The following is a 19267-nucleotide window of genomic DNA, read 5'->3' on the forward strand; positions in this document are numbered from 1 at the left end:
GAACTCCATTTCCTCTTACTCCTTTTTAATAGGTACCTGAAACCCAAAGTACTTCCACATTTAAAAATTTGCTTTAAGATTTGAAATAGCCCAAGATAAAGACCCCTAACAGGATATTTTTCAGAGAAGTAACAGCTTACGCTCAATCGTACAGGTGTGAAACACGCCTGTGATTAGATTTGATCCTGGCTCGGTGACCGCCCAGCCCTCTCCCGAGGGGCCCCATGGAGCAGGGAGATGCTCTCTCTATGGGAGAGATGCAGCACCGCCGTGGTGGGCGCCAGGCAGCAACGCAGCTGGAGTAGAGCGGGGCCCAGGCGGGGAGTGGGAAGATGCCTCCTCCGTCTCTCCTGGTGCTCGTGGCAGAGGACTCCTCTCCAGGGCCTGTGGGAATTTCTGGTGTCCTTTCTGCCACTTCACCCTCATCAGAGCCAAGTTGCACCCAACGTGTCCGACGCTGGCCACAGTTCTGGGGATGCGAATGTCAACGTAGCTTCACCAACGCTCACTCCCAATTTGCTCCGGAGGAAGAGAAATCAGCTCATGGCTACTACACTTAATCCAAATTCTCTTCTGCACGGAAGTCGTTTTTAATGCTCTCATGTTGGTGGCTTTATTTACCTCCCCACCCCGACACACATATACTTTTTGTTCATAAGCAAGCAGCTTGTGTGGCAGGAATAAAACATCTGAGATCGGTTTAAATGTCACTTGGAGCCAGGCCAGAAGTATAGGCAAGGAAAAGCTGGTAGCTTGTTTTAATTTAATGGTGTTGAAGTGTTCTACTGCAATTAAGCATCTGAAAATTAAACAGAAACAGTCATTAAGTCTGGTGATACAAACCCACTAGACCAGAGAATATAAATTATTTCAAATGGTAAATGCCAAAGCAGTGTTTATGATAGGGATGTTTTCCCTTATTAGCCATTATCTGTTGTTTTAAATCAGAGGAAATTAATCCTGAGGAAATTAATCACTGCAGATGTTTAATCTTAGAGGCTGGAGCAGGTCACTCATTCAGCTATGGTTTGCTAAAGGCAAGAATAAGGGTTTGCAATGGGGAAAATAAATACAGAGTTGGACAAGGTTATGTCCTTCTCTCTGGATGGCTTCCTCTTCCTGTATTCTTTGAGTGCATCCGTCCTCATAACTGAAGTTATCCAGGGAGTCCTCTGCCCTGCATGCTGTGCCGAACCTAAAGGAGACTCTTTTTCTAAGCGGCAAATGTTTGCTAGAGAGAAAAAACAGTTTCTCTGCAATCTAGCTGACTATAGTTTGTACCCAGCTTTGTGAGCTGCAGATTCGCTGGGTTCCCATTGGACTCACCTTGGCTCACTCAAAAACATGTTGCTTTTAAAAGGGGCAACAACCCGGTTCATGCCAATTCGGCACATCTAAGAGAGCTTCCAGACTGCTACCGGTGCCACAGGGCTCGTCTCGCTCTGTCGACTCCCAGCACAGACACCTCAGCTGAGGGTTTGGGGCTGAGTGAGGCAAATGCCAGCCTGCCTAGGAGCACCTCTGCTCTCTAGGTGCCCCCAGCACCTGCTGAGGTCCAGCACCAGGCTAGACTTGGCCCCTCCTGCCACGATGGACCTGTTCCCGTGGGGCCCCGTGAAGCCTCTTTGAAGGAAGGTTTCCCCAGCGTGGACTTGTGCTTTCATGCCAGCCAGGAGCGAAACTAGGACATCTGACTTTTTGTTGTGAGAAGACAGAGGCTTCTTTCTCTCCGAAATAACCGAGCCGTTAGGGAGCGCCAGGACAACACGAGGTCTGTGTTCGGCCTTTCAGAGCGGAGGCTCAAGCCTCGGCACTTCGTATTCCTGGTGGTTTTTGATTCTAAATTCAATCTTATGTCAACAAGCCTTTTCCCGTGAAAAAAAGTTGTCAAGGCTGAATTTTTATTTGGCGGGGAAATGTGTCTGTTTTGACAAATCACCGTTTTCTGATTAAAAAAACAAACAAGCCCCAAACAAAACAGAAGAGCAACAACATTTTGTCGAAGGCTTCCTGACTGGGCTCCACTGACTAGTCCTTTATAGTCTAACCTGGATTTACCACAAAGCTATGATGTTTAGCCCTTCAGCCAGTGTTATTGATATATTGGAGAGCAAGATAGTCTTAGAGCCTTTATCATGTTTATATTGTAAACAACCTACTGAGCTTCACTCATGCAGGGAAAATGTCTGACAGTTTATTGCTTTTCCGAACAGAAATACGACAGGGAGGGAAAAGAAAGGGTAGCTAGACTCACAGATAAACCAACTTAACTGCTCTATAGCACATACGGAATATTTACTGAAAGGCTCTGTGTTACCTATGCAAATTATGATATTTACTCGGACAATTCTAGGAAATCCGAGCAGATACGAACACATGTCTAACCTCGCGTTGGTCTGCAAAAGATACTTTCCCCCCAAGTTGGCAGGATAACTCAGACCGACAACCTGGAATCGTAAAACTTCAAATACATTCTATTTTTGTAGTATTTCTTTTATGAGTCTTAGATTTGCTCTGCTGTGAGCTCAAGCCAAACTCTGAATCAGGTAAGCACATAAATGCTTTTTTAAATTCCTCCTCTTTCAGCAAAAGCATACGCTTACGTCTAATGGACTTCAGTGAGACTTAAGCCTAGCTTTAAAGTTAAGCATGTGTTTTAAGTGCATTCCTGAATCAAGGCTCTGAGATCCATTGACATGAACAGAAAGATTCCCCATTGGCTTTAGTGGGATTTTTCTTGCCTGAAATGGAGTCCAGATCTCATGAAATAAATACCCATGTCTTTGTAGATGTGGAACCACATGCAGACTTATGAATACTCGTTCCCAGAAAAGGATCCAGCTTATTCATATGCCTACATCATGTGTATTAAATTCTCCTGACATCTACCACAATTCTAGCGTATAAATGGAAAACAGAATAGATACTGTGCCCTGAAAGCACTTAGCTATTGATGCCTTTGAATTAATAGCAGGAAGCATTGTTTGTGTGCAGCCTTTACAAATTGCACTTACATTTTCCTCTTACATTGTTTCATTCACATTTTATCCAAATTACTGGCCCAACAGTCCCAGACTAAAGGGGAAACCTATTATATAACAGTGATGTTGAATTTCCTCAGTGTGTCTCCCAGCAGATGAGAAGGCAGGATTTGGCATGCGGTGCAGGGCCCAGAAGGCTTCACGTCACTAACGGCCAGGGCTGACCGTGCAGTTACACGGCTTTACATCAAAAAGCCAGCAGCTGGCAGTCCTGATGAGGATGGGGAGCAGCTTGGCTACAGTTCTACTAGGCCTCTCCTAAATCCCTACTTGGAGAAGGAGGGAGGAATAAAGGCAGAGGGAATGTGGAGGGAAATAAGGTTTGTGCCAAAAGATGGACCATACATACTATACAAATAAATTTTAACATCCAGAACTGAGTTGTTCAGGTTAGATTCAGGAACGGCAAATGGTTATACTGCTGTTTCTTCTGGCATTGCATGTCCAGTAACACACAATAATTCATACAACCTGTATACTTTTCCTACAGCAGTAGCATTTGATTTAGAATGGGAATTTCAAAAAGGAGCTGCTATTTGTGTGTGGTTCACGGTCTCCATCCTCCTAAAGATGGTAACTAGTGATTCAGATGTTCCCCTTTCAAGACACACTATTCTTTCACAACTCCTGCTGCTCCAAAAGTCCAGAAAAACTACCAGAAAGTAGCAGCCATGTTCAAATAATGTGCAACACATCATTTTTTATTTAAAATCTTTAGGAGACAATGTCACAAGTGCAGGTTCAGTGGAAACAAGAAACAGCCAGGTTAGCAGAAGTTCTCTAGAAGATTTCCATGTTCCTGTACACTGAAATTGCTCCAGTGCCAAATCAGCTCCTGGTCAGGTTTTTCCATACTTTGGGCTTACGGTATGCCACAGTGTCAGCCTCTTGGAGCTTTCATCTCCCCAATTCACCCACCTAGTGCTCATAGGACTGACGGATCGTCTGAGAGCAGTGCCTAGGACATCTCCGGCACAAAGACAGTGCAGGCTCCTGCACCGGGCCTGTGCATGCGTAAGGACAGGTACAATTAGCTCAGACTCTTGGAATGGAAGAGGTAAGTGATTTGAGGGAGGACTGAATACAACTTGGGTGGTAACAGTAAGAAGGGGATGCTTGTCCTGTCTTTATGTTCACAGCACAAGAATGTGGGACATCCAGTTAAATCAGGAGGCAGCGTATTTCAAATGGGCTGAGAGGAAGTGCTTTGTTGCATAGACTATAATTAACTTGCAGAATTCACCAGAAAGGGTTGTGGATGGAAATCAACATTCTGGGGTTGATCAAAGAGGGGCTAGACAACTTTACAGAGGTTAACTCCATCAATATGTGTTGTACACAAGAATCAAAAAGTTCCTCCATTCTGGAGGTTGGCTGGGAAGGCATAGAGCAAGAACTGATTTTTTTATGCCCATCTCTGGGCATACGGGTGCTGTGGATCTTCTATCTGACCTAATGCAATGAGTCTCACAAAACATCTGCCTTAAAATGACATCTATATCAACTATACCCCAACATGCCCCAGGGAGACCAGATTTGGGCTTGGGTTCTGCCTAGCATGGATGAAAACTGAGAGGGAGGTGAAGGGGGCCAAAGGGAGATGGAAAGTTTCAGGACACTATTTCAAATGAGGTCCTGGTTTGAAGAAGTGGCTGTGAAAACAGTATCATGTTATTCAGCAGCTCTTCTTCTGCTCCATATGCGCTCACAGCGGCAGACTGGTGCCGTGAATGCATTTTTTTTACAAGAGCTTACTGCAAAATGTTGCGTCTGTTTTCCAGGACAAATTCAACTGAAACGAGCTATGTTTTTTCCCCCTCTTTCAAAGCAGACTAACAAAACACCCCTCCATCAAACCTAAACCAAAGAGGTCCAAAAATATTGTGGCTTTTCCTTGAAATGAAAATAAAATGTTTCCAGCCATTCTGGACTAGTTATTCTTTTACCTCAACTGTCAAAAAAATTTACCTCAACTGTCAAAAAAACACAGTTGGAAAACTGTCTTCTACATCTCAGAACATTCTGACTCAAATAATCCCCTACTCCTTGCAAAAAAAGATGTATCTTGCTCAGAAGGCTTTTTTTTTTTTTTTCTCCTGAGAAAGACTTTGATGAAAACAGTTTGTCTGGATGTAGATAACTCTTTTTTTTGGTTATTTTTTACCCTTTTTTGCCACCCTTGAAGAGTCAGGGACACAAGGGAAACCGAGAAAAACTCTTCAGTTCCAAAACTCATGCCCAGGTACAGATGCTGTACAGCTGTTTGGTGTAGATGCTGTGCAGCACCCACCACTATCTGTGGGTGCTTTTATTAAGGGAGCAGGGCACAGAGCCAGCATCAGCCAGGGGCAAACACTAGCTTCGCCAAGGATGATGAGGAAATGCCCATAGACTTCCTTGTGGTGGCAACTTTCCTGTAGGACTCTCTTCTATCCAGTCTCTTGTACATGCTCATTCTTCCAACGTGAAGCTCCATTTGTTGCCAGTCACACTTCATGCTGTTCATCTGAAGCCGCATCACTGTCATTTTACAGGCTTCTCCTCTTACAGATGCTCTACTTGGGCAATTTTCAAACAAATTGGGAGTCACAAAAATGCTGGAAGAATTTACCCAGGCTATTTCCACACTCTACTGCCCCCAGAAGGAGAGCAGCAGCCTCAAAAGCTAGTAAGGGTATGGCTCATTACTTGCTCAGCCCCTGCCTGGAGGAGATGAGCAGCCCCAGCCATGGACCATTGCATCCTTCTGGCAGGTGGGGAGAGTGTCGGTGAGCGAGACCGTATGTTTGCCCATCAGTTGAAAGTGGAGTAAGGTGGTCCAGTCTCAGCAATAAGGGGATGGGGGAGGTCCCTTCCTATGTTCTTTCACGGCTTCTTTTCCCTTGCCACAACAGGTCTGAACCACCAATTGCAGGAAAAATGGAGGCCTGACCTAAAAACAATAATTTTAGAGCTGCTGCCTTAAACTGGGTGGGGAAGCTTGATGTCAGCAGCTCAGGTCATGAGCTTGATGCCACATTTTATGGTGGGGGAAAAGGACTATAGTTGCACTACAAGCCCCCAAAGCCTTCATTTGGTCAAGGGCAACAGTGTACATAATGTCCATCAGAGCCAAAGGGATGGTAGGAGATGGTGGTGCTTCCTCACTTTGGAATATTTGGGTTATTCTTCCACCCCTCCAGTTCACCTCTCCTGCTGCCAGCGGCATGCTATTGTTTCGATGTTGGAGCTGCGCTTAATTGCTCATAAGGCACAACCTGATCAAGAATGTCTGTGTGAACAACGCCTTTATGTGAAGCAGTCATAAAGAGCAAAGCATGGGTTTGTCATGACTCACACTGCATTGCTGAGACGAAGCCTTGAAATTGTCCATCTGCCGTTGAAAGCTTTTCGGCCAAATAATATTGCATTGCTGTGGCCCAGGGATACAGGAGGCGGGGAGGGAGAATATTGGCAAATCTGGTGAGTTGGTGAATTTGTTCAGCTGTATGAGCTGACAATATTGAATTGGAGAAGTATGAAGCAAAAAATACAGGAATGTGAATGCATCAGCCCTGCTCACGTACACCCATATTCTCCAGCCACGTACACAGCTGAGTGTAACTTAGCTTAGAGGTAAGGGCAAAGATCAGTTCTCTGCCCAGCTGCTCTCCTGGGAGCTTGTGGGCTACAGTGTTTTGGTACAAAGCCTCTTACTGAAGTTCAAGGTTGTTTCTGCTGCTCTGGCTAGTATGGGAGCACTGCTGTGCTGTAAAAGGCCAGCCACTGCAGAGTTTTGCTGTTGTGAGAGGCTGTTTTGCCCATGTGAGGAGAAGAAAGGATTGTGCCTTCATGCAAGGTAGGCTGCCTGCTTACCAGTTCCAGAAATTGCTTCTATGTCTCCCTGTCCTTTTCCATAGCGAGGCTCTGACCTCTCTGATCAGATGTCAGAGAGGTCCTCTTGCCCTCTCAGCTCTAACACATGCCCTCCATCCCTGAGGTGCCTGGCAATGCTACTTAGACCCGGCAGCAGCTCTCCAAGCACTCTCCGTTGTCTCTCTCTTCTCCCCGTTCTGCTCTAGCAGCTGCTGAAGGAATCTGTCTTAAGGGTCTTGTGGGCCAAAGTATAAGACCAATGGGAAAAATAGGCAGCAGTTATTATTCGTTCAGTCTCCATGGCACTGAAAACAAGGTATTCCCCCTTGCCTTCCATTTTAATGTGATACCCCCTTGCTCCAGGGGAACTGAGTCTCATGTATTTTGTGGAAGAGTCAGACGCTTGCTGCCTCTCCTCTCCACCACCTCTTCTCCCCTCTCCCTGCCTCCCAAGAAAAGGCTGCAGTGGAATTATAAAAGGTTTGGATGTGAGTGACAAAGACTGACCCCTCCCCCTCTCCCCCAAAAAAGTCTATATGAGAAATGACTAGGCAGACCAGGACTCTTCAATCTGGCAAATAAGTGACTGGTGGAGCTCTAAAGACTTTTGAGTGACCTGAAGTTGGTGAAGAGGGAGCAGATCTTTGCTTTCTCCTCCAGTAGAAAATCCAAGGGACACTTCAGGAGAGTGTCAGGTGGCTTGCTCAAACCAAACAAGAAGAAGTAATTCTTCACTGAGTGGGGCAGTTCATGTCTTAATTCTGCAGAATGTTAAGGATTCTAAAAATTGCAAAAAATGACTCATCAGATTTGTACACACCATTGAGGATCTTTGAAGGCAGTTAAAACAACTTGGGCTTAGTAAGTCTGTGAGTGGCAAATGGCAGATGGCTAGAAGAGAATCCTAAAGAAATATCTTTACGCACACGACCCAGTCTCATGTTTTCTCTAGGAATCCACTGCTGGAGGCAGGACTTGGGGTAGACAGATCATTGGTCTCGCACAAAATGGTCATTCAATGGCCTTTGCAAAGTGGTCATGGTGGGACCTTCCCCCTACTCCTTGACTCCATGCGTCTGATCTGTGATTTAGCAGCCCATCCCAAGTCTCTCATGGTGTCTCCCAGCACAAATGAAGATGCAATGGGGCTCTGTTCTTGGAGGCATGCCACAGTGACACATTGGCACAGCAGCAAATGGAGAGATTCTGTTGGCCCCAGCAATGGGAGACTGTGAGGCTGGCATGTCCTAGAGTCTTCTCCTTCGGGAGGAGGCAGTAGTGTGGGGATAAATCCTGGAAGGATTCATTAAAGATCTGAATGCCTGAGGGTGGATGGTTCACTGGCACAGTTTGGTAATGCTCAGTTGCTTTGTGTATCAGAGCTGAACTGGCCTTAAGACTTGATGAGTGGGTTGGAGGAAGCAGGGAGAACAGGGAAAAGGTGGAAGAGTAGTTGCATGCACATGTTTATACACAGGCCTTGTGTGAAGAACAAACTGCCAATTTGTACAACCAGGAATAAAAAGCAAAGGCTGGGTAGAGGATATCATCAAAATGGTCCCTTAAGCGGGACTTCAGGCCTGAGAGAGCACACTAGAATGAACAGCAAGGCAACTCTTCGCTGTAGAGCACTTTATGTGCTGCAATTTCCATTTTATATCCCCCGTGTCACATACAGAGAGAAATAAACAGAGTTTTGCAATGATTATTCAGACTCTTTATGATGGTTATAATGTTCTCTGCCTCTCACCTCTCTGTTGCCTTAGTACCTTGGTGCATTTTCATATTGATACAAGTTTCTGCTGTGAAATGATCCCTGAAAAGAGTTTGCCTGCCACTAAATTGCTCTGAACTCTACGAAATGCTTTGGTATAACGCTACGAAACACGCCTCTTGGACTGCAAGAGTAACATGCTGAAGAGCATACCTCATATAGTGCCCCTGTTAAGAGCTATGGAGTGTGGCTCACTGCACAAAGTTGTAAAGAGCTGCAGAATATTCGTAGTACAACACTATAAAATTTAACTTGTTACATCCTTCATCACCCATAACGCCAAGTGAGACATTGAGCAAAATACATGAGGCAAACTAATCTGGATGGTGCCTTTCGCCACAGTTGCCAGTAAGCCTATCTATGCATGGACTGTGAGGTACTACTTTGCAGTCAACGGAGTGGGCCACAAGTGAGGTATAGGCCAGTATTCCTCCCCTGAAGCTGCAAGAGTTGCGTCAGCTGCTCCTTGGTTGGCCACTAACTCTGGTACCAGAGGGAGACCTTGGCCTTCAGGTGAGACCTCATCCTTGTTAGATACATGGAGTCTATTGCTCTGGGGCTGTCTGAAAGACAGGGCAAGTTATTCTTCTGTGAGATCTGAATGGACTTTGGCTTTCTTCTAAACCATCGGCTCAGGTCACCTTGACGTATGTGCCCCCCTTTTTCCCCCATAGTCCTTCTCCAGGTCTCCCTGTGGATGAGAAGATCCAAGATCTGCTGGGTGCTGTACACAATCGGGACAAAGGCCATCTCCGAAAATATGCAGCATCAGTCCCTCAAACCTGCTGCATGCCAAACCTGCTGCATGAAAGGGCGCTCACCGCCTTTGCCACACCATGTGCTGCCTTGGGAACCATGCCACAGGGAGATGGGCGCGCATTCAGCTCAGAAGCATTTTCTCCTGCATGTATACCCACGCTCCAGGGCATATCACTTCACTTGGTCAGGAGCCTCTCAGGGCCTCAGGCCAGTCATAGGAAGCAATGGACACAAGAACCAGGTGGTGATAAGCTGGGTGAATCTGTGCCATAAAGTCTGGTTGACTTAAACATGTAAGGGTATCTGAATCTCAGCTAAAATATTTTCCACAAGGAGGAGATTCCCTGCTATTCCTCCTTGGGCCTACAGAGTCATGCTATTCAACATGCAGTTACAATTCATACATAGAGTGCCAAGTGCAACAAGCTCAACTTGTGCTATTTCAGCCTACTCGATGTGTTTTTCCACAAGCACAACTTAACATCAGTTTCTTTGCCAAGTGTGCGGCCTTCCCACTTCATTATGGTCATGAGAAAACCATTTCAGTAAGAAAACAAAGGAATAGATTTACCAGCCCTTCATCCTTCTGTCTGCAAGCACGTGCAACATTTGTTTGCAAAGTTCGGCATAAGCTAATAACCTGATCTTGCTAAGATTTACACTCAGGCAAAGACTTCCATATGGGCTTAACATTAAGCAAGACCTTTATCTAAAGGAAAATATTTTGGGTCTTTTTTTGTTTCTCTTTCAGTGCACTGTAGAACCAATGAAATATTCACCAAAATGAACAGAAAGACAGTCATTGACTTCACTGTTCACTGGGGTAACTGGCTAGCCAAGAGACGAGGACTGAGCCTGAGGAGGTGCCAGTCATCTCTCCAAGGGTCCTGGGCACCTACAGTTCCCATTGAAGTCATAGGGATTGCAGGATGTCATCCTCATGCCGAGTTAGGTCTAGATGAGCACTTGCAGATTTTCATCTACAGCAGGAGATGGATGGATTTTTGTTCTACCCCTGGAGTAGAATAGAGAAGGAATCTGGACAGATTATATCTTAAATACTAATAAAGATAAGACAGAGAGAAATAACATGAATGTAGGTGTTGAAAAGATATCCTTTAGCAATGGAGTCAGCAAACTGAGGAAGTTCAAAAGCTGAGAGCCATGCTCTGCTCTCAATTCCCCAGTGAAGCCTGTATGAAACAAAAGGAAAGATATTTGTCTCCTGGCCTGCAGCCAGCGTGGCTATGGCACAAAACCTGAGCCTCACCCTATACTCGAAAGTAGAGCAGGGACGCTAACTAACATACATTGAACCCAATGCAGCAAGACATCTAAATATGTGGACAAAGTTACAGCCTGTGAACAAGTGTGTTACAGGCAGATATCCTTTGCAAGCTTCTTTTTATACGCCAGAGTGCAGCTTCCACATTGAGTTGAACTTACGTTCTAACCAAGGCAGAGAAGACATGCCAACCAACTTTGTCTTGAGTTTTTTTGCTTCTTATGTGATGATCCTGTGGCCAACAGTGATAGATACTGTGTGAACATGGAGAAAGCACAGTTGTCCTATACAGAACTGGCATTTCACACCTGTTTTTTTACAGGATATATGTACTTTTTCATCTTCCCTGCCTCTAATGCCTCCCTCTCCAAACTCCTCTACGTCCTTTCTAGGCTTCCAGCAAAAAACTGTCACCTGGCACCTTCTCTCTCTGTGGCAAGCTCTAGTCTGAGCCTGGTGCTGCAGTGCTGTGATAAAGCTGTGCTTTTTCAAGGCCCCTCCTTTTTCTTGCAGGTACCCACAGCAACAGTCTCATCAGCTCTGGAGAGAAAAGAGCCAGGTCAGCAACAGGCAGGCAGCACTTCTTCCCCAGCCATGAAGGCATTTGCCAGACCTCCCCTTGTCAGACCCCCACTTGTGACCTGGGCGTGAGGGTCTTACATGGAAACCTGGGAGCCCAGCGAGGGAAGCCCGTGCTTTTGACAAGGGCGTTTTGCAAACTTGCTTCCCCACAAGGAGCCAAGACAGTTCGGTTTGGTTCATCCTCAGGCAGCTCAACTGAATCTCACCATGAATTCTGCCAGTTAATGAAGCTATTCCTGTTAGCCAGTCCCCCTCACATACGTCTGACAGATGTCTTTCCATATTGAGTATGTGCAAGCAAGAGGCTTCAATTTACCTCCTGCTTTGAGATACGTCAAATCAGAGCAGTCAGCGGTCAGGCCGTGTCCTGCTCTAGCACTTCTGATTGACAGCCCTCCAGCCTCACTTCCAGCAAGACCTGTGCATGTTGTTAACATTGAAAGTTATTTATTACTATTTTTAAAGTGTTTTACAATTAAAAATTTTCAGTATCGACGTAAGGTAGGTTAATGGCCTACGACAATGCAGCTCCATAGCTGACCAGAGACAAGCAGACACAGACATAGATAAAAAAGCTCACACTGCCTAAATATTTATTATGACATTATATAAGATAACAAATCCATATGCAATGATTTATAAATTGTCTGAAATGATTTACAAGCAGAAAAGAAGAAGAAAATAATGATACAGTCAGTAAAAACGTAGGATACATTCACTGCTATTTATTAAAACAATAACAGTATCCTAAAATGATCTGAATTCTCCTCATATTAAAAATGCTTTACACTAGAACTGGACAAAATTTAGTAATGAAACTAGGATGCTGGTATAATTTGCATGTTAAGAATCTGATTAGCATGGTGATCAAGATTTATTCTTAAAAAAAAAAACTAAAAATCTGTTTTTTTTTTAAATTACTTATGGAATTTAGGAGCCTCCTGGCTTGTAATGAGGTATATTTTATATAGCTAAATTGCTTCTGACAAATGGAACCAAGTCATTGTTAATTGCTCAACCTGTGCCTTTACCAAACTGAAATATATGATTAAACAAAATGGCTCAGACAGCACAGTGAGCTTTGAAGAATGATTTTAGCTTCTGAGCCCTCAAAGCCTTTTCTTCACAAAACAGGAAGGATTTTTTATTTTTTTCATGACAGCAGGATTGTTTTACTCTCTCTATTTAGCCAGTGTCAAAATGCTTAAGAAAAAAAAAATATCAAAAGTAATTTTGTGATCTTTCTAGCGTAAAAAGCACACACGTAGACATTCAGATAATATTGTAAGCCACATTGCAAGAGAGAAACACGCTTTGCAGCGTATCTTTTGTGAACATGCACTCATTTCTGAACAGGCTATAATATGATTTTCAAATTTTGATTGATTGTGACAGAAAATGAGCTCTCATAACCATGACTAAACTAAACATCCCTTTTAGGAGCCATAGCATTTCTGAATCTTTAATGAGTATAGAATAAATAATGTGAAAACACATGGGAAGCTCTGCCTTTAAATACACTAATTGAGAGCTGCCACAGTAGAGCAATATTCTTTATATTTCTGCAAAAGAGCTTTCAAAGATACTTACTTCACTGCTGATACATTTTTTTCAGCAAAGCTAACACTGTTCAAATATAAAATTGTACATCTACCACAGAAAGTTTAGCTCTTTCTTGGAAGGCACCATACAAAAATATACACAAATGCCTAACAAATTTTGCAATATGGTTAAAATCGGGGAGGGGGGAGGGGGAGGGATGGGTTGGATTTTGGTGGCAGGAATCTGGCATAAAGGAAGAAATAAAAAAAGAAGGTATTTATTTGTTTCACAAGCTGTGGAGCAGACCGCCTGTTGTTATTGCTAGCGAGCTAGCTAGAGATGCCACGAAACTTGACTTTCCTATAATAGACTATTTATAAGAGTTTTCATCTCCAGTCTGGGTAAGTTTTTCTTCCCCCCCCCCCCCTTCCTTTTTATCTGACAGCCTTACAACACACGCAACAGACAGGACACTAAGACGAAATCACGCTAAGGAAGCTAGTGTCCCCTCCGCTTGCTCCGCGGGGCTCAGGGGTTTCCGCACCTCTGTCCCGAAGGATGCTCCGGGCTCAGAGTGCTCGTAGCGCCTCCTCTGCCTCGCTAAACAGGGAAAAAGGTTTGCGTGAGAGGCGAAGAAAACTTATAGTATTAATTCAGAGGTGCAGAAAATTCACTGACCTCTTGCTCCCCAGAAGAGCCCCACGGGTTACCTCCCTTGCCTTCATTTTCACTGTCATCAGAATTAATTGACTTAGTAACCGATAACGGGAATAATTAATAGGAAATGCTCACCCTCACTAGGAATGCGTGTTGCAACCTATCCTGGCTACTTGTGAGTCTTTCTTGCTTTCTCTCTTTCTCTCTCTCTTTCTTTTTCATTCTTTCTTTCTTTCTCTCTTTCTCTTTCTTTTTCTCTTTCTCTCTTTCTCTCTCTTTCTTTTTCTTTTTCTTTTTCTTTCTCTCTCTCTTTCTCTCTCTCTTTTGCTCTCTCTTTCCTTTTCTTTCTCTCTTTCTTTCTTTCTTTTTTAACTTTCTCACCTGCGTCACATCCCAAACCCAAGGTAAAAGCTCAGCTCTGAAGCTGGAGGAAGAGACGAGCCACCCTTCTTGCACCCAAGCTGCCTTTGGGACACCCCAGGCTTCGGTGGGGACGCAGGGAAACAAATAAGCAAAAAGAAGGAAGAGAAGAAACCCCTCAGACAAAATAAAACCCACAGACCACCCCCCCACTCCAAAATACCTCCCACAGTCTTTGCAGCCTTGAATGTCATGGGAAGGGGCTGTGTGTCTGGCTCCAGGTGCCGGCTCTGTGGGGGCTGACCTGGCAACCCACACCCGGGTGAGGGAGATGGGTGCTGTCCCCACGCCTACCCCTCACCCGGGGAACAAGGACTCCCCTCCCCAAGCCTAGTCCCAGCCCAATATCTTCCCTGCTGGGCCATGAGCTCACCAACGCTAAATCAAAACCGGTGGCGGGAAGGAGCGTCAAGAAACCGAGAGGGTTCGAGAGGGGTGCGGAGAAAGAGGGAGGTGGAAGGAAAAACAGAGGCAGAGCAAATTAAAATCATCTCAGATCAAAGTGTGTGTGTGGGGGAGACACGATAGCCTAGGACGCCCCTGGAAGGCAAGGAAGAGCCCTGCAGAGGGGATGCTCTTGGTGGGGGGCAGCAGATTTGGGGATACCAGCAAGACCCTCGGCGAAGCCTCTCCTACATCCACATATTCCGACAGTGCTTAGCACCACGATGGGCATTTTACTACTAATGATAATTAATAATAATCTTATTATTAGATCACTAACGGGTCTTTAAGGCGTTGCTACTGAACAGGGTTAATTTTAACGGGAAAGTGATTTTTCTCTGCGCTTCTTCTCACGACTGAGCGTGATCCTGATCGATGAAAACTAGTGCATCGCTATCAGCATCCCGGGAGCAGCGCTGGGTGTATTTGTAAACGGCAGCACCCGGTGTCTGGAAGATTTTTTTTTCAGTTTTGGTCCCTCTCTTCACCTTTGGTATCAGGTGACCTCCACGGACTGCGAGAGGGAAAGGTTAAATCTCCCTGTGCTGCGCGCCTGCCGCAGCGCCGCCAGCTCCGCTCCGTGCAGGGGTGGCGGCCCCGGCCCCGGCCCGCCGGGACTCTCCGCAAGGAGCCGCTTCCCCGGGCAGGCACCGAGCCGGGGCAGCGCTGCGCCTGGCCCAGCCCGGCCCGGCCCCGCTGCCCCGGCCAAACCCCGCCCGGCCCCGGGCTGTGCGGCCACCGCCTCACAGCGCCGGGCTTTTCCCCGCTCTTCTCTTCTCTTCTCTTCTCTTCTCTTCTCTTCTCTTCTCTTCTCTTCTCTTCTCTTCTCTTCTCTTCTCTTCTCTTCTCTTCTCTTCTCTTCTCTTCTCTTCTCTTCTCTTCTCTTCTCTCTCTCTTCTCTTCTCTTCTCTTCTCTTCTCTTCTCTTCTCTTCTCTTCTCTTCTCTTCTCTTCTCTTCTCTTCTCTTCTCTTCTCTTCTCTTCTCTTCTCTTCTCTTCTCTTCTCTTCTCTCTTCTCCTCCTCCTCTTTCTCTCTCTTTCTTTTTCTTTTCTTTTTCCTTTTCTTTTTCTCTTTCTCTTTTCCTCTTTCTCTTTTCCTCTTTCTCTTCTTCTCCGCCTTCTTCTTTCTCACTATTTCCATGCACACACGTCTGTCTGGCCCGCCTCGGGAAGCCACTTTCCCCCTCCGTCCGAAAGCAGACAAAGCAGCGCGGTCACGTTTCACGTCCCCTCTAATGAGGCCCAACTTCTCTTTTTCTTCCTGGCTAACGGCCTGCGAAGACACGGGCCACAAAGGTGACCCCGGTGCCAACAGGCTCCCACCACCCCCGAGAGCCCCCGGCCCCGGGGCAGCAGCCGGTCGCCCTCCCCGCCGGCCGCCCCCCGCGGCTCGCTCCGCGCCGGGGGCGACCTGCGCCAGCGCTCCGGGCTCGGCCCGGCGCTGCGGGGATAGCAAGAGCCGCAAGAGGGACCGGACTACGTCCCGGGGACCTGCACGTCCTCGGGGATGCTCATCCGCGGCAGGTGCCCTGCGGAGCGGCTGGCCAGATGGGCTTGCGTCTGCCGGTGTGTGTGGGGGGGGGGCATTTTTTTTTTCTTTAAACACCTAGGAAAAGACATCCTCCCCAGCATCCCTCCTCCACGGAGAGCTGGCTTTGCTGTGCGTGTGCGTGTGCATGTGTGTGTGTGTGTGTGTGTGTGCGCGCATGCAGGGCAGCAAGGCCCGGAGCGCTCTGGTGATGGATGGAGGAAGAGGGAATGTAATGTTTGTCTCTGTGCAAATATGTGGGCATTTATGCACAGCGAGATATATATATATACTTAGGTGCATGCATGATGATATATTATCCTGCCCTCACTCCTTGCCTCTGCGCCTGTGCCTTCTGCTGCCCATGTATGTAAGGGAGGTTCTCGGAAAAAAAAGGAGTGTATATACAGCACGTACACACTTGTATAGTATATATAAATAGACGTTTGCGTAGCGTATATGGATAGAAACGTGTAGCTGTGCAGAGAAGTGCGTGTACGGCTCCGCTCAGTGTAGGCACATGCATGCATTCTGTCGGTGTCTCGATGTATGGGTGCCTGTGTACACACGCAGAGGTGACGGACAATTCAGGTGCTACACAGAGCCATTTTAGGTATGAATCCCGGCGTTTTGCGCTCTCCAGCTGCAGGTAGAGAGCTGTGCTGACCGCCGCAGCGCTGCAGACGCCCGCACGGACGTGCCGCTTTCGGGGTGAGCCGGGAGAGGCCGGTGATGTCCGCCCTGTCCAGGGGCAGGTTTTCCTGGGGGACTCCCCACCCTGCCAGCCCGGCCCGGCTCCCTCTGCCGCGGGGTGCCCGCCTGGGGCCGCCCCAATCAACCTGCCTCCTCCTCCGCGGGCCCAGGTGACTCCTCAAAGGCTGGAGGAGACGGGGATGGGCTCGAGCCCCAGCAACGGAGGGTTTTCCAGCTAAACCTTCGCGACGGGGAGGCTACAATCTCCTTCTCCGGCAGCAGGGACCAAGCGGGGCTAGTCCGGAGCCCATCAGCTCTCCTAGCTGCCTTCCCCAGCGCTGGGTGCATCTCTGTGATTCAGATACCAGTTTCAAACAGCTGGGAAATTTCTATTTACCTGCTAAGTAATCGCTGAGTAATAAGAATCGCTGCAGAAAGTCGTTGTCTTGTGCTGCCTTGCGGAAGGTACTCGACTGACATCTGCTTGTTTTTTTTAAACTGACCACCCCCTACACACACGGCCCTTTGCCTTCCCCACCCGCGACAGGCACCAGCACTTCGCCGAGCCCATCGTTTCCGAAATCTCTCTGGAGATGATCCCTTCTCATCTCAGCGGGCCAGTGCCTCCCAGCAGCGAGCCGCTCAGCTAAGCTGGGCTCTGCCTTCACCTCATGCAGCGCTGCCCGCAGCAGGGAAAGGGTGAGCATGAGATAAAACAAAATAGACACGAATGAAACCCCCCAGCCCCGCTGGCAGACCGCCGGGCAGGGCTGCGCCATGCCGTGCGCGCCCCGGCGCCGTGCGCGCCCCGCCGCTCCTCGGGCCGCCGCTCGCCCCTTACCTCGGCGGCGGGTCGTCGGGCATCCCCCGGCAAAGGGCACCGCTCCCGGCGCCCGGCGACAGCCGCCCGGAGCGGGCTGATTTCTCCGCGTTTCCCAACAGAGGGAGACAAAAGATTAACTCTGCCGAGGTGGCTCGGGTGGGCTTGGGCGCTGCCGAGCCGAGCCGCCGGCTCCCCCTCCCCGGAGAAACCCGACTCCCCCAAAAGAGCTACTTTCCCCAGGAAAAAAAAATATATATAAATAAAAAAAGAGGCACCGTGAGCCCGGCCCCGCTGCGTGCCGAGGAGGCCGGTGGCCAGGCGCCTCCGGGCCGCTGCCAGCCCCGCGGCCGCCGGGGCCCACCTGAACCCGGCGTTGCAGCTCCAAGCGCGGCGAGCCGGGCGGGAGGCGCGTGTGATTTTTTTTTTTTTTTTAGGAGCAGGTATTTGCTCTGCTGGCTGCAGGCAGGCCCCCCTCGGCTCTGCCCGGCTCGGGGGGGGGGGGGTCTGCCTGGCCCCCAGCGGGCGGAGGGCGCCCGGCGAGCCCGCCGCGAACCGAGCAAAGCCCCGGGGAAAAGCCCAGGTGTGGCGAGACTTCCACAGGCTCGGAAAAAATTGTCCCGTGGCAGTTACAGAGGAGGGAGAGGGAAATCTTGTTTTCTCGGCCGTCTTTCGATTGCCTCCTTCCCTTACGTTTGCGAGGACTCGCTGCGTCTCCCGCTCGGGCGATGGCTGAGCACCGGCCAAACTCATCGCGGTCGCCGCACGGCCGAAGCGCTCCCCCGGCGCCTGGAGCCCGAGAGTGGGGTGGGGTTGGGGGGGTCATGAGGAAAGAGGATAGGGGATTCCCATCCCTTTGCCACTCCTGGCTGCTTTTTAACCGATTTGCTTTGTTTTCCCCGCTGCTAATTTCAAACGCTTAGACGGCAACTTCTCCTCTGATACGGGTGTGAGGACAGGCGGCTAATTTCTCCTATGTGGAGGCGGCGGGGGGGGGGGCGACGGGGGGTGTCACCAGGTCTATCCTTGCCAGGACTCCCGTTTTCGACCCCGCCGGCCTCAGAGCCGGGATCGCGCCCCGGTAATTTAAGACCGCAGTTGCAACTAAAACTGACATATTAATATACCTTGCTCGTTAGTGAACGATCCCTTTCGGGCCGGCGGGGCAAAAGAAGAGGTTTAGGGGAAGGCGGCTTATCCTGCCCTTCCCTGATCCGCGCCGTCCGTGGGCTGCGCAACCCCACTGAGGTCACGCGTGGCAAAGGAGAGGCTTCCCCACCCCAGGGCTGGGAATCAGGGAGTCCCCAGCCTGCAGCACCCAAGCTCTGCTTTCTTCCTGCCCCGCACCCAGTATCTTGTGTTTAAAACCCGAGGAGGAACGGGCTTTTCGATCTGGTTTCAAAGGCAATGCCCGCAGCTGGCTGCGAGGCTTTTTTCTCCTTTCTCCCCTCCACGACCTCCATCCTTTCAGGCGTTTGCAGAGGAACGCCCACGAGCTTTCCATCTATCTTTCTCAGTTCACCCCCCTCCAAAAAAAATAAAAAAAATCCAGAACAAAACGCACCCAAATCTAAGCACTCGATATTCACCCCATCCAAGTCGTAAGAGTCTGTTTTTACGAATTATTATTTGAGTAAGAAAAGGGCAGGTTCCGATGCTGGTCGGTAGTAGAAGGTTTCCAGGGCAATGCAAGCAGGGAAGATGTCCGGGGCTGACACGCACAAGCCCGTGTGCCGTGAGCCCGGGCTTCTCGCCGTCGGTGTGCTCCGGGAGCCAGGAGATTTCTACGTGAAAGCAGGAGCCTTCCCTCCTGGTTCAAGCCGGCAGCCAAATTCCCGGCTCTCCCCCCGTCCCCGCCGAGGGCGATG

Source organism: Struthio camelus, chromosome 3 (genome assembly GCF_040807025.1).
Source record: "Struthio camelus isolate bStrCam1 chromosome 3, bStrCam1.hap1, whole genome shotgun sequence".
In the NCBI taxonomy this organism is placed as follows: Eukaryota; Metazoa; Chordata; class Aves; order Struthioniformes; family Struthionidae; genus Struthio; species Struthio camelus.